This window comes from Anomaloglossus baeobatrachus, chromosome 2, assembly GCF_048569485.1.
Source record: "Anomaloglossus baeobatrachus isolate aAnoBae1 chromosome 2, aAnoBae1.hap1, whole genome shotgun sequence".
Lineage (NCBI taxonomy): Eukaryota > Metazoa > Chordata > Amphibia > Anura > Aromobatidae > Anomaloglossus > Anomaloglossus baeobatrachus.
The window spans coordinates 97,434,685-97,448,967 of NC_134354.1; positions in this window are offsets into that span (position 1 = coordinate 97,434,685).

Consider the following 14,283-nt stretch of genomic DNA (forward strand, 5'->3'; position numbering starts at 1 on the left):
CCACATAGTCCCACCTTACAAGCGTCCGCTGGAACCCTGGGATCTTAACAGGGTGCTAACGGCTCTTCAGAAACCACCTTTCGAGCCGATGCGGGATGTCTCTCTATCACGCCTTTCGCAGAAGGTGACCTTCCTAGTGGCAGTCACATCACTTCGGAGAGTGTCTGAGCTAGCAGCGCTATCATGCAAAGCCCCCTTCCTGGCGTTTCACCAGGATAAGGTGGTTCTGCGTCCGGTCCCGGAATTTCTCCCTAAGGTGGTATCCCCTTTTCATCTCAATCAGGATATCTCCTTACCTTCCTTTTGCCCTCATCCAGTTCACCAATGTGAAAAGGATTTGCACTTGTTAGATCTCGTGAGAGCACTCCGGATATACATTTCTCGCACGGCGCCCCTGCGCCGTTCGGATGTGCTCTTTGTCCTTGTCGCTGGCCAGCGTAAGGGTTCGCAGGCTTCCAAGTCAACCTTGGCTCGGTGGATCAAGGAACCGATTCTTGAAGCCTACCGTTCTTCTGGGCTTCCGATTCCTTCAGGGCTGAAGGCCCATTCTACCAGAGCCGTGGGTGCATCCTGGGCATTGCGGCACCAGGCTACGGCTCAGCAGGTGTGTCAGGCGGCTACCTGGTCGAGTCTGCACACTTTCACGAAACACGATCAGGTGCATGCCTATGCTTCGGCAGATGCCAGCCTAGGTAGGCGAGTCCTTCAGGCGGCGGTCGCCCACCTGTAAGAGGGGGCCGTTTTTCGGCTCTTTTTATCGAGGTATTCTTTTACCCACCCAGGGACTGCTTTTGGACGTCCCAATTGTCTGGGTCTCCCAATGGAGCGACAAAGAAGAAGGGAATTTTGTTTACTTACCGTAAATTCCTTTTCTTCTAGCTCCTATTGGGAGACCCAGCACCCGCCCCTGTTCCCTTCGGGCTGTTGTTCTTTTGTGTACACATGTTGTTCATGTTGAATTGTTCTTTTGGTTCATGGTTTCAGTTCTCCGAACATCCTTCGGATTGAATTTACCTTAGACCAATTTATAAGTTTCCTCCTTCCTGCTTTTGCACCAAAACTGAGGAGCCCGTGATGCACGGGAGGGTGTATAGGCAGAGGGGAAGGGTTACACTTTTTAAAGTGTAATACTTTGTGTGGCCTCCGGAGGCAGAAGCTATACACCCAATTGTCTGGGTCTCCCAATAGGAGCTAGAAGAAAAGGAATTTACGGTAAGTAAACAAAATTCCCTTCTTTTTTCTCGTTAATGTACACTCTGCACCCCATCTTGTCAGAAAAACAGAAATGTTTGAAATTTATTAAGCAAGAAAAACTGAAATATCACATGGTCATAAGTATTCAGACCCCTTGCTCAGTATTGAGTAGGAAGCACCCTTTTGAGCTAATACAGCCATGAGTCTTAGGAATGATGCAACACGTTTTTCAAACCTGTATTAGGGATCCTCTGCCATTCTTCCTTGCAGATCCTCTCCAGTTCCGTCAGGTTGGATGGTAAACGTTGGTGGACAGCCATTTTCAGGTCTCTCCAGAGATGCTCAATTGGTTTTAGGTCAGGGCTCTGGCTGGGCCAGTCCAGAATGGTCACAGAGTTGTTCTGAAGCCATTCCTTTGTTATTTTAGCTGTGTGCTTAGGGTCATTGTCTTGTTGGAAGGTGAACCTTCGGCCAAGTCTGAAGTCCAAAGCACTCTGGAAGAGGTTTACTTCCAGGAAATCTCTGTACTTGGCCGCATTCATCTTTCCTTCAATTGCAACCAATCGTCCTGTCCCTGCAGTTGAAAAACACCCCCATAGCATGATGCTGCCACCACCATGTTTCACTGTTGGGATTGTATTGGGCAGGTGATGAGCAGTGCCTGTTTTTCTCCACACATACCGCTTACAATTATCACCAAAAAGTCCCAACTTCGTCTCATCAGACCAGAGAATGTTATTTCTCATAGTCAGGGAGTCCTTCATGTGTTTTTTTTTTTTGTTTATTTTGCAAACTCTGTGGCTTTCATATGTCTTGCACTGAAGAGAGGCTTCCGTTGGGCCACTCTGCCATAAAGGCCCAACTGGTGGAGGCTGCAGTGGTAGTTGACTTTGCGGAACTTTCTCCCCTCTCCCTACTGTATCTCTGGAGCTCAGTCACAGTGATCTTGGGGTTCTTTTCTTTATGTAAGAATATATATATATATATATATATATATATATATATATATATATATATATATATACACGTTAAAATCACTCCCCTTTTACTACATTAAAAATGAAGAAATTAAAATACATATATTTGGTATCAGTGTTCTGAAAAGTCCTCTCTGCCAAACTATAAATCCAATCGCCATATTTAACCCCTTCAGCCCCGGGGCACTTTGCGTTTTTGTTTTTTGCTCCCCTTCTTCCGAGAGCCGTAACTTTTTTATTTCTTCGGCGCTCTATTGGGAGACCCAGACGATTGGGTGTATAGCTACTGCCTCCGGAGGCCACACAAAGCATTACACTAAAAAGTGTAAGGCCCCTCCCCTTCTGGCTATACACCCCCCGTGGGATCACGGGCTTACTCAGTTTTCAAGCTTTGTGTGCGAAGGAGGTCATACATCCACGCATAGCTCCACTGTTTGTAGTCAGCAGTAGCTGCTGACTATATCGGATGGAAGAAAAGAGGGCCCATATAGGGCCCCCAGCATGCTCCCTTCTCACCCGTGGTGGTGCTTGTAAGGTTGAGGTACCTATTGCTGGTACAGAGGCTGGGGCCCACATGCTGTTTTCCTTCCACATCCCCTGGAGGGCTCTGTGGAAGTGGGATCTTGCCGGCCTTCAAGCCCTGAGGCCGGGCTCCATCCACAGACCCAGAGAACCTGCTGGATGAGGAGCACAAGTACAGTCAGAGACATGGCCCTGCATCTTTCAGGTACTCGGTGTCCCTGGCACGCACGGACACACTCAGGACTTGCTGAGTGTTGTAGTGCGCCGGGGACAGTAGCGCTGTGCGCTGGGGTTAGGTCACTGCAGCTTTGCTGAGTGACGTTTTCATGGTGGGAACTACTGCGCCGACCGCTCCTGGAGCGGCGGCGCAACTGCGACCTGTAGTGCGCCGGGGACTTCGCGCCGACCGCGCTTTTACGGCGGCGGCGCTTCTAACTATAGTCCCCGGCTTCTGCGGCCTAGCGCCGTTTCGTTCCCGCCCCCACCCTGTCACTCAGGGTAGGGGAGAGACGCTGCTCAATAGGCAGCGCCGAGGGCTGGAGCCTTATTTACATGCTCCAGCCCTCTCACTAGGCACAGGGGAACGCAGGCTTCCCGCTCTTTGTCTGTGCACGCCCAGGGCCCGCCCCCCTCCCTTCACAGAACGCCGGCAGCCATTACACGTGCGGTCTGGCTGGGGAAAGGCAGCAGGCTCTGGGAGACCCAGACTGGAGGGATTTCTGGCGACCACACACCCGCTCTTAAGCGGGCGGTAAGCAGCGCTTCTGCGCTGGCCCCACTAGTGCCTCAGTGATATATTAGTGTACTTGGTACCATATATATATAATTATTATATAGTTGCACTGTAAGGTCGCTTCTTGGCTGGACACCCTGTATTGCTCTGAGGAGACAGCAACATGTCATCCGCAAAACGCAAGGGTGCCAAGGCACGGGCTGTGTACATTACTTGTACTGCATGTGGGGTTGATCTACCGGCAGGCTCCAACGACTCCCATTGTGTGCAATGTTCAGTCCCAGTGGCACTTCGTCAGCCAGAGCCTATGGTGGTAGTTGCCCAGGCAGAGCCGCCTGTGAACCCTGCCCCGTTGACAGGGACAGACTTCGCAGTTTTTGCTGATAAGATGTCTGTAACTATGACAAAAATCCTGGAGACCTTGCAGTCCAGGCCAGTTATACAAGCCATAGACACTGCTATGCCCTTGCTCCCAGGTCCCCCGCAGTTGGAACTAATCCGTACTTCAAGGGGGTCCCAGGCATCACAGGCTGAAATCTCTGACTCAGATGACAGCCCCAGTCACCCTAAGCGAGCTCGCTGGGAAAGACCCTCGACGTCATCACACTGCTCAGGGTCTCAGCGAGGAGAGTCTCTCTGTGAGGAGTCTGAGGACGGGGATCAGGATTCTAACCCTGAAACCCCTCTCAATCTGGATGCCCCTGATGGGGACGCCATGGTTAATGACCTTATATCGGCCATCAATAGACTGTTGGATATTTCTCCCCCAGCTCCTTCAGCAGAGGAGGCAGCTGCCCAGCAGGAGAAATTCCATTTCCTATATCCCAAGCGTAAATTAAGTGCTTTTTTGGACCACTCTGACTTCAGAGAATCAATCCAGAAACACGACGCTCATCCAGACAAGCGTTTCTCTAAACGTTCTAAGGATACCCGTTATCCTTTTCCCCCGGACGTGGCCAAACGCTGGACCCACTGTCCAAAGGTGGATCCACCAATTTCCAAGCTGGCGGCTAGATCCATAGTCGCAGTAGAGGATGGCGCTTCACTTAAAGATGCCAACGACAGACAGATGGACCTTTGGTTGAAATCTGTCTATGAAGCTATTGGCGCGTCGTTTGCTCCAGCATTCGCGGCCGTGTGGGCACTCCAAGCTATTTCAGCTGGTCTGGCACAGGTGGATGCTATCATGCATCCAGCAGTGCCGCAAGTGGCGTCCCTAACTTCGCAAATGTCTGCGTTTGCAACCTATGCTATCAATGCTGTCCTTGAGTCTACAGGCCGTACCTCTATGGCGTCCGCCAACTCTGTGGTTTTGCGCAGAGCCTTGTGGTTAAAGGACTGGAAAGCAGATGCTAGTTCTAAAAAATGCTTAACCAGCTTGCCATTATCTAGAGATAGACTGTTTGGTGAGCCATTGGCTGAAATCATTAAACAGTCCAAGGGTAAGGACTCTTCCTTACCACAGTCCAGACCAAGCAAGCCACAGCAGAAAAGGTGGCAGTCGAGGTTTCGGTCCTTTCGGGGTTCCGGCAAGGCCCAATTCTCCTCTTCCAAAGGGACTCAGAAGGAACACAGGAACTCAGATTCCTGGCGGCCTCACGCACGCCCCAGAAAACCAAATGGAGGAACCGCTTCCAAAGCGGCTACCTCATGACTTTCAGCCTCCGCCCTCCGCATCCTCGGTCGGTGGCAGGCTCTCCCGCTTTTGCGACATTTGGCTGTCACAGGTCAAAGACCGATGGGTAACAGACATTTTGTCTCGCGGGTACAGAATCGAGTTCAACTCTCGGCCTCCACCTCGGTTCTTCAGAACCTCCCCACACCCCGACCGAGCAGATGCCCTACTGCTGGCGGTGGACTCTCTGAGAGCAGAAGGAGTGGTGATCCCGGTCCCCCCTCAGGAACGAGGGCAAGGTTTTTACTCCCATCTGTTTGTGGTTCCAAAAAAGGACGGCTCCTTCCGTCCTGTTCTGGACCTAAAACTGCTCAACAAGCACGTGAACGCAAGGCGGTTCCGGATGGAATCCCTCCGCTCCGTCATTGCCTCAATGTCTCGAGGAGACTTCCTTGCCTCAATAGACATCAAAGATGCCTATCTTCACGTGCCGATTGCTACGGAGCACCAACGTTTCCTACGTTTTGTGATAGGAGACGACCATCTTCAGTTCGTAGCTCTGCCATTCGGTCTGGCGACAGCCCCACGGGTTTTCACCAAGGTCATGGCGGCAGTGGTAGCGGTCTTGCACTCTCAGGGACACTCGGTGATCCCTTATCTGGACGATCTACTTGTCAAGGCACCCTCTCTCGAGGCATGCCAACTCAGCCTGAATATTACGCTGGATACTCTCCAGACTTTCGGGTGGATCATCAATTTTGCCAAGTCAAATCTGTCACCGACCCAATCACTAACATACCTTGGCATGGAGTTTCATACTCTATCAGCGATAGTGAAGCTTCCGCTGAACAAGCAGCGGTCACTACAGACAGGGGTGCAGTCTCTCCTTCAAGGCCAGTCGCACTCTTTAAGGCGCCTCATGCATTTCCTAGGGAAGATGGTGGCAGCCATGGAGGCAGTTCCCTTTGCGCAGTTTCATCTGCGTCCACTTCAATGGGACATTCTCCGCCAATGGGACGGGAAGTCATCGTCACTAGACAGGAAAGTCTCCCTTTCCCAGACGGCCAGGGACTCTCTGCAATGGTGGCTTCTTCCCACCTCGTTGTCTCAGGGAAGATCCTTCCTACCCCCATCCTGGGCAGTAGTCACGACAGATGCGAGTCTATCAGGGTGGGGAGCAGTTTTTCTCCACCACAGGGCTCAGGGGACATGGACTCAGCAGGAGTCCTCCCTTCAGATCAATGTCCTGGAACTCAGGGCAGTGTATCTTGCCCTCCTAGCCTTTCAGCAGTTGCTGGAAGGACGGCAAATCCGAGTCCAGTCGGACAACTCCACAGCGGTGGCTTACATCAACCACCAAGGAGGGACGCGCAGTCGGCAAGCCTTCCAGGAAGTCAGGCGGATTCTCACGTGGGTGGAGGACACAGCATCCACCATATCCGCGGTTCACATCCCAGGCGTAGAAAATTGGGAAGCGGACTTCCTCAGTCGCCAGGGTATGGACGCAGGAGAATGGTCCCTTCACCCGGAAGTGTTTCAGGAAATCTGTCGCCGCTGGAGGGTGCCGGACGTCGACCTAATGGCGTCCCGCCACAACAACAAGGTCACGGCATTCATAGCGCGGTCGCGCGATCAAAAAGCTCTGGCGGCAGACGCCTTAGTCCAAGATTGGTCGCGGTTCAGGCTCCCGTATGTATTCCCGCCTCTGGCACTCTTGCCCAGAGTTTTACGCAAGATCAGAGCCGATTGCAGCCGCGCCATACTCGTCGCCCCAGATTGGCCGAGGAGATCGTGGTACCCGGATCTGTGGCATCTCACGGTCGGCCGACCGTGGTCTCTCCCAGACCGGCCAGACTTACTGTCCCAAGGGCCGTTTTTCCATCGGAATTCTGCGGCCCTGAACCTGACTGTGTGGCCATTGAGTCCTGGATCCTAGCGTCTTCAGGATTATCCCAAGGAGTCGTTGCCACCATGAAACAGGCTAGGAAGTCCACCTCTGTTAAGATCTACCACAGAACGTGGAGGATTTTCTTATCCTGGTGCTCTGCACAAGGAGTATCCCCCTGGCCATTTGCATTGCCCACTTTTCTTTCTTTCCTGCAATCGGGGTTAGAAAAGGGCTTGTCGCTTGGCTCCCTTAAAGGGCAAGTCTCGGCACTATCCGTGTTTTTTCAAAAGCGTCTGGCACGCCTTTCTAAGGTGCGCACGTTCCTGCAGGGGGTCTGTCATATCGTGCCCCCGTACAAGCGGCCGTTAGATCCATGGGATCTGAACAGGGTACTAGTTGCTCTCCAGAAGCCGCCTTTTGAGCCTCTGAAAGAGGTTTCCCTTTCTCGCCTGTCACAGAAAGTGGCCTTTCTGGTAGCGATCACGTCTCTTCGGAGAGTGTCTGAGCTGGCAGCTCTGTCATCCAAGGCTCCTTTCCTGGTGTTCCACCAGGACAAGGTAGTGTTGCGCCCCATTCAGGAATTTCTCCCTAAGGTGGTATCCTCGTTTCATCTTAATCAGGATATCTCCTTACCTTCTTTTTGTCGTCATCCGGTTCACCGGTATGAACAAGATTTACATTTGTTAGATCTGGTGAGAGCACTCAGAATCTACATTTCCCGTACGGCGCCCCTGCGCCGCTCTGATGCACTCTTTGTCCTTGTCGCTGGTCAGCGCAAAGGGTCGCAGGCTTCCAAAGCCACCCTGGCTCGATGGATCAAAGAACCAATTCTTGAAGCCTACCGTTCTGCGGGGCTTCCGGTTCCATCAGGGCTAAAGGCCCATTCAACCAGAGCCGTGGGTGCGTCCTGGGCATTACGACACCAGGCTACGGCTCAACAGGTGTGCCAGGCAGCTACCTGGTCGAGTCTGCACACTTTCACCAAACATTATCAGGTGCATACCTATGCTTCGGCGGACGCCAGCCTAGGTAGAAGAGTCCTGCAGGCGGCAGTGGCCTCCCCGTAGGGGAGGGCTGTCTTGCAGCTCTAACATGAGGTATTTCGTTACCCACCCAGGGACTGCTTTTGGACGTCCCAATCGTCTGGGTCTCCCAATAGAGCGCCGAAGAAGAAGGGAATTTTGTTACTTACCGTAAATTCCTTTTCTTCTAGCTCTTATTGGGAGACCCAGCACCCGCCCTGTTGTCCTTCGGGATTTTTGGTTTGTTTGCGGGTCCACATGTTGTTCATGTTGAACGGTTTTCAGTTCTCCGATGTTACTCGGAGTGAATTTGTTTAAACCAGTTATTGGCTTTCCTCCTTCTTGCTTTAGCACTAAAACTGAGTAAGCCCGTGATCCCACGGGGGGTGTATAGCCAGAAGGGGAGGGGCCTTACACTTTTTAGTGTAATGCTTTGTGTGGCCTCCGGAGGCAGTAGCTATACACCCAATCGTCTGGGTCTCCCAATAAGAGCTAGAAGAAAAGGAATTTACGGTAAGTAACAAAATTCCCTTCTTCTTTGTCGCTCCATTGGGAGACCCAGACAATTGGGTGTATAGCTTCTGCCTCTGGAGGCCACACAAAGTATTACACTTTAAAAAGTGTAACCCTTCCCCTCTGCCTATACACCCTCCCGTGGACCACGGGCTCCTCAGTTTTATGCTTTGTGTGGAAGGAGGCACACATCCACTCATGCATTCTCATAACATAGTTATGTCGGATGGAAGAAAAGAGGACCCCGATGGGGCCCCCGGCATGTTCCCTTCTCACCCCACTATGTCGGCGGTGCTGTTAAGGTTGAGGTACCCATTGCGGGTACAGAGGCTGGAGCCACATGCCGTCTCCTTCACCATCCCTTATGCGGCTCTGGGAGAAGTGGGATCCTGAGCGGTCATCCATTTGCTGGGACCGTGCTCCATCCGCAGCCCCTGGTGGAACCTGTCGGACCGGAGCCTCTTTCAACCCCAGGGACCGGGCCCTGCAACGTGAAGGTACTCTGTGTCCCCATGGGGGGGACTGTACAGGGAGTCACACCTTCTTCCCGGAAGCCGCGGTAGTTCAATCCGTTGTCTTTTCGGCGGACGTCCGCGCCGACCGTGCCTGCTTGTCGGGCGCAGTCTCAAATTTAGTCCCCGGCTTCGCCGCGGCCTAGTTGTGAAAAATCCCGCCCCCGGGCCTGCCTGTCAGGGGGAAGGGCGGGATTACCGACATGACGTCGGATGTGAGGGCTGGAGCATCTTGCATGTCTCCCTCCCCCCTCATTGACCACTGTGGGGACCCCAGATTTTCGCTCTTTCCTGGCGCCGCCCTCGGCCCCACTCCTCCTCTGAGAGCTCCGGCGGCCATTTTTGGCATTCTGCCGGTGGATGCTTCTCAGTGACAAAGCTCTGCAGCTCCGGGGGATCCAGGACAGGGAATCTGGAGGACACACTCCGCTCGTTAGCGGTCGGTAAGCCACACCGGTCACCCTAGGGTGCCGGAATAGATATATATATCTATTATATATATATATATATATATATATATATATATATATAGGTATCTGTTCGAACAGGCTGTATACCCTTTTCCCATATACCCTCAGTGGTCACTCCTAAGAGACAACAGCATGTCGTCCACAAGGAGCAAAGCTACTAAGGCACAGATTTTTTTCGCAGCCTGTACCTCTTGTGGGGCTATGTTGCCTGCGGGGTCCACCTACCCTCACTGTGAGCAATGCTCGACTCCTGCCGCGCTTGCTCAGCTGGAGCCTAGGGCACTTGTGGGCCCCTCGGCTCATGTAGATCCCCCTGCTCCCCCTGAGCAGGCTGCAGGGACAGAGTCACCGGCCTTGGCCTCTTTCGCTGAGAAACTCTCTGTCACTTTCTCAATCCATTGCACAGTCTATGGACAAATGGTCATCTAAGCTCCTTGAGGCATTGCAGTCCAGACCGGGCCCTTCACAGGCTCCGGCCCCTGTTAGCTTGTCTCCTCCAGGCCCTTCTCGGTCCTCGCCGCAGCGCGCTCCCAGGATAGCCCCTAGGTCCCAGGCGGAGGACTCCTGCCCGGACCGCAGTCCCAGACCGGCTAAGCGGCCTCGCTGGGACTCTTCCCCGGCCTCCTCACGCTGCTCTGGATCTCAGCTTGAGCACTCTCAGGAAGACGAGGTGGACGTGGGAGCTCAGGGCTCTGACCCTGACTTCGCCCTTAACCTTGATACACCTGAGTAGGGACGCATTAGTTAATGATCTTATCTCGTCCATCAACCAGGTGTTGGATCTCTCACCCCCACCTCCTCCTGTAGAAGAGTCGGCTTCTCAGCAGGAGAAAACACCAATTTCGTTTCCCCAAACGTACGCGCAATACGTTTTTTGATCACTCTAACTTCAGGGACGTTGTCCAGAAGCCCAGAGCGGTCCCGGACAAGCGCTTTGCTAAACGGCACACTGACACGCGTTATCCCTTTCCACCTGAAGTCGTTAAGGGCTGGGCACACTCTCCCAAGGTGGATCCTCCAGTCTCTAGATTGGCTGCTAGGTCCGCTCTGTCTGTTGCCGATGGCTCATCCCTGAAGGATGCCACTGACAGACAGAGCTCTTGGTGAAGTCTATCTATGAGGCCACGGGCGCGTCTTTCGCCCCGCCTTTGCGGCTGTGTGGGCTCTCCAAGCAATCTCGGCTTGTCTGACTGAGATTAATGCTGTCACACACGGAATTCTGCTCCGCATGTTTCTTCTTGACCTCTCAGGCATCAGCTTTTTCGTCCTACACCATGAACGCCGTTCTGGACTCCACTAGCCGTACGGCTGTAGCATCTGCTAACTCCGTGGCAGTCCGCAGGGCCATGTGGCTGCGCGAATGGAAAGCAGATTCTGCTTCCAAAAGGTTCTTAACTGGTTTACCTTTTTTCTTGCGACCGTTTATTTGGCGAACGATTGGATGAGATTATTAAGGAATCCTCGGGTAAGGACTCCTCCTTACCCCCAATCCAAACCTAAGAGACCTCAGCAGAGAAAAATCCAATCGAGGTTTCGGTCCTTTCGTCCCTCCGCCAAGCCTCAATCCTCTTCGTCCAACCGGCCGGAGAAAGGCCAGAGGAACTCCTATGCGTGGCGGTCCAAGTCACGCCCCCCGAAAGGCCGCAGGAGGCACTGCCTCCAAGACGGCCTCCTCATGACTCTCTGCTCTCATCTAGCCACATCCTCGGTCGGTGGCAGGCTCTCCCGCTTTGGCGACGCCTGGTGGCCACATGTTCAAGACCGATGGGTGAGAGACATTTTGTCTCAGGGTTACAGGATAGAGTTCAGCTCCCGACCTACGGCTCGTTTCTTCAGAACCTCCCACCACCCCCCGCACAGGCCGACGCACTTTTTCAGGCAGTGGACCCTCTAAAGATCGAAGGAGTTGTGATTCCCGTTCCCCTTCAGGAACGTGGTCGCGGATTTTACTCCAACTTGTTCGTGGTGCCAAAAAAGGACGGGTCATTCCGTCCCGTTCTGGACCTCAAGTTACTCAACAGACATGTGAGAACCAGACGGTTTCGGATGGAATGTCTCCGCTCGGTCATCGCCTCGATGTCACAAGGAGACTTCCTAGCATCGATCGACATCAAGGATGCTTATCTCCATGTGCCGATCGCACCCGAACATCAACGTTTCCTGCATTTTCGCCATCGGGAACGAACACCTCCAGTTCGTGGCATTGCCTTTCGGCCTGGCGACAGCCCCACGGGTTTTCACCAAAGTCATGGCATCCATCGTGGCGGTCCTGCACTCTCAGGGCCACTCGGTGATCCCCTACTTAGACGATCTCCTAGTCAGGGCCCTTCTCGGGTGGCGTGTCAACAAAGCCTTACCGTCACTCTGGCGACTCTCCAGCAGTTTGGGTGGATCATCAATTTTCCGAAATCCAAGTTGACACCGACCCAATCACTGACTTACCTCGGGATGGAGTTTCATACCCAGCCAGCGTTAGTCAAGCTACCGCGGGACAAACAGCTTTCTCTGCAGGCGGGGGTGCAATACCTTCTTCGGAGTCAGTCACACCCCTTAAGGCTCCTCATGCACTTCCTGGGGAAGATGGTTGCAGCTATGGAGGCAGTGCCGTTCGCGCAATTCCATCTACGACCACTCCAATGGGACATTCTTCGCAAATGGGACAAGAGTGTGGCTTCCCTCGACAAGGACATCTCTTTCCCTTGCAACCAAAACATCACTTCAGTGGTGGCTCCTACCCACGTCTCTGTCTCGGGGAAAATCCTTTCTACCTCCAACCTGGGCCGTGGTCACCACGGACGCGAGCCTGTCAGGTTGGGGAGCGGTTTTTTTCCACCACAGGGCTCAAGGAACCTGGACTCCGATAGAATCGTCCCTTCAGATCAATCTCCTGGAGATAAGGGCAGTATATCTGGCCCTATTGGCTTTCCATCGGTGGCTGGAGGGCAGGCAGATCCGAATTCAGTCGGACAACGCCACTGCCGTCGCCTACATCAACCACCAAGGCGGCACTCGCAGTCGTCAAGCCTTCCAGGAAGTCCGGCGGATTCTGCAGTGGGTGGAAGCCACAGGCTCCACCATCTCCGCAGTTCACATCCCGGGCGTAGAAAACTGGGAAGCAGATTTTCTCAGTCGTCAGGGCATGGACGCGGGGGAATGGTCTCTACACCCAGACGTGTTTCGAGAGATCTGTCGCCGCTGGGGAACGCCGGATGTCGATCTCATGGCGTCACGACACAACAACAAGGTCCCGGCCTTCATGGCACGGTCCTCAGGATCACAGAGCTCTGGCAGCGGACGCTTTAGTCCAGGATTGGTCGCAGTTTCGACTGCCTTATGTGTTTCCCCCTCTGGCGATGCTGCCCAGGGTACTTCGCAAGATCAGGTCCGACTGCCGTCGCGCCATTCTCGTCGCTCCAGACTGGCCGAGGCGGTCGTGGTACCCGGATCTGTGGCATCTCACGGTGGGTCAACCGTGGGCACTTCCAGACCGCCCAGACTTGCTGTCACAAGGCCCGTTTTTCCATCTGAATTCTGTGGCCCTCAACCTGACTGTGTGGCCATTGAGTCCTGGCTCCTAGCGTCTTCAGGGTTATCTCAGGATGTCATTGCCACCATGAGACAAGCCAGGAAGCCAACGTCCGCCAAGATCTATTACAGGTCTTGGCAAATCTTCCTATCCTGGTGCGCGGATAACGGTTTTCCTCCATGGCCGTTTGCCCTTACCCACATTCCTTTCATTCCTACAATCTGGAATGGACAAGGGTTGTCCCTCGGCTCTCTCAAGGGCCAAGTATCGGCGCTCTCCGTGTTTTTTCAAAAGCGTCTAGCCAGGCTTCCGCAGGTCCGCACGTTCCTGCAGGGGGTCTGCCACATGGTCCCACCTTACAAACGTCCGTTGGAACCTTGGGATCTTAACCGGGTTCTGACGGCTCTTCAAAAGCCGCCTTTTGAGCCGCTGCGGGATATCTCTCTCTCCCCGTCTTTCGCAGAAGGTGGCCTTCCTGGTGGCAGTCACATCACTTCGGAGAGTGTCTGAGCTTGCAGCGCTGTCATGCAAAGCCCCCTTCCTGGTTTTCCACCAGGATAAGGTGGTTCTGCGTCCTGTCCCGGAATTTCTCCCTAAGGTGGTATCCCCCTTTTCATCTAAATCAGGATATCTCCTTGCCTTCCTTTTGCCCTAATCCAATTCACCAGTGTGAAAAGGATTTGCTCTCTTTGGATCTAGTGAGAGCACTCCGGTTCTACGTGTCTCGCACGCGCGCCCTCTGCGCCGTTCAGATGCGCTCTTTGTCCTTGTCGCTGGCCAGCGTAAGGGCTCTCAGGCCTCCAAGTCAACCTTGGCTCGGTGGATCAAGGAACCGATCCTAGAGGCCTACCGTACTTCTGGGCTTCCGCTCCCTTCAGGGCTGAAAGCCCATTCTACCAGAGCCGTAGGTGCGTCCTGGGCATTGCGGCACCGGGCGACGGCTCAGCAGGTGTGTCAGGCAGCTACGTGCTCTAGTCTGCACACTTTCACGAAGCACTATCAAGTGCATGCCTATGCTTCGGCAGACGCCAGTCTAGGTAGGCGAGTCCTCCAGGCGACGGTTGCCCACCTGTAAGGGGGGGGCCGTTTTCGGCTCTTTTTATTGAGGTATTGTTTTAACCCACCCAGGGACTGCTCTTGGACGTCCCAATTGTCTGGGTCTCCCAATGGAGCGACAAAGAAAAAGGGAATTTTGTTTACTTACCGTAAATTCCTTTTCTTCTAGCTCCTATTGGGAGACCCAGCACCCACCCCTGTGCCCTTTGGGCTGGTGTTGTTTTTTTGTGTACACGTTGTTGATGTTGAATTGTT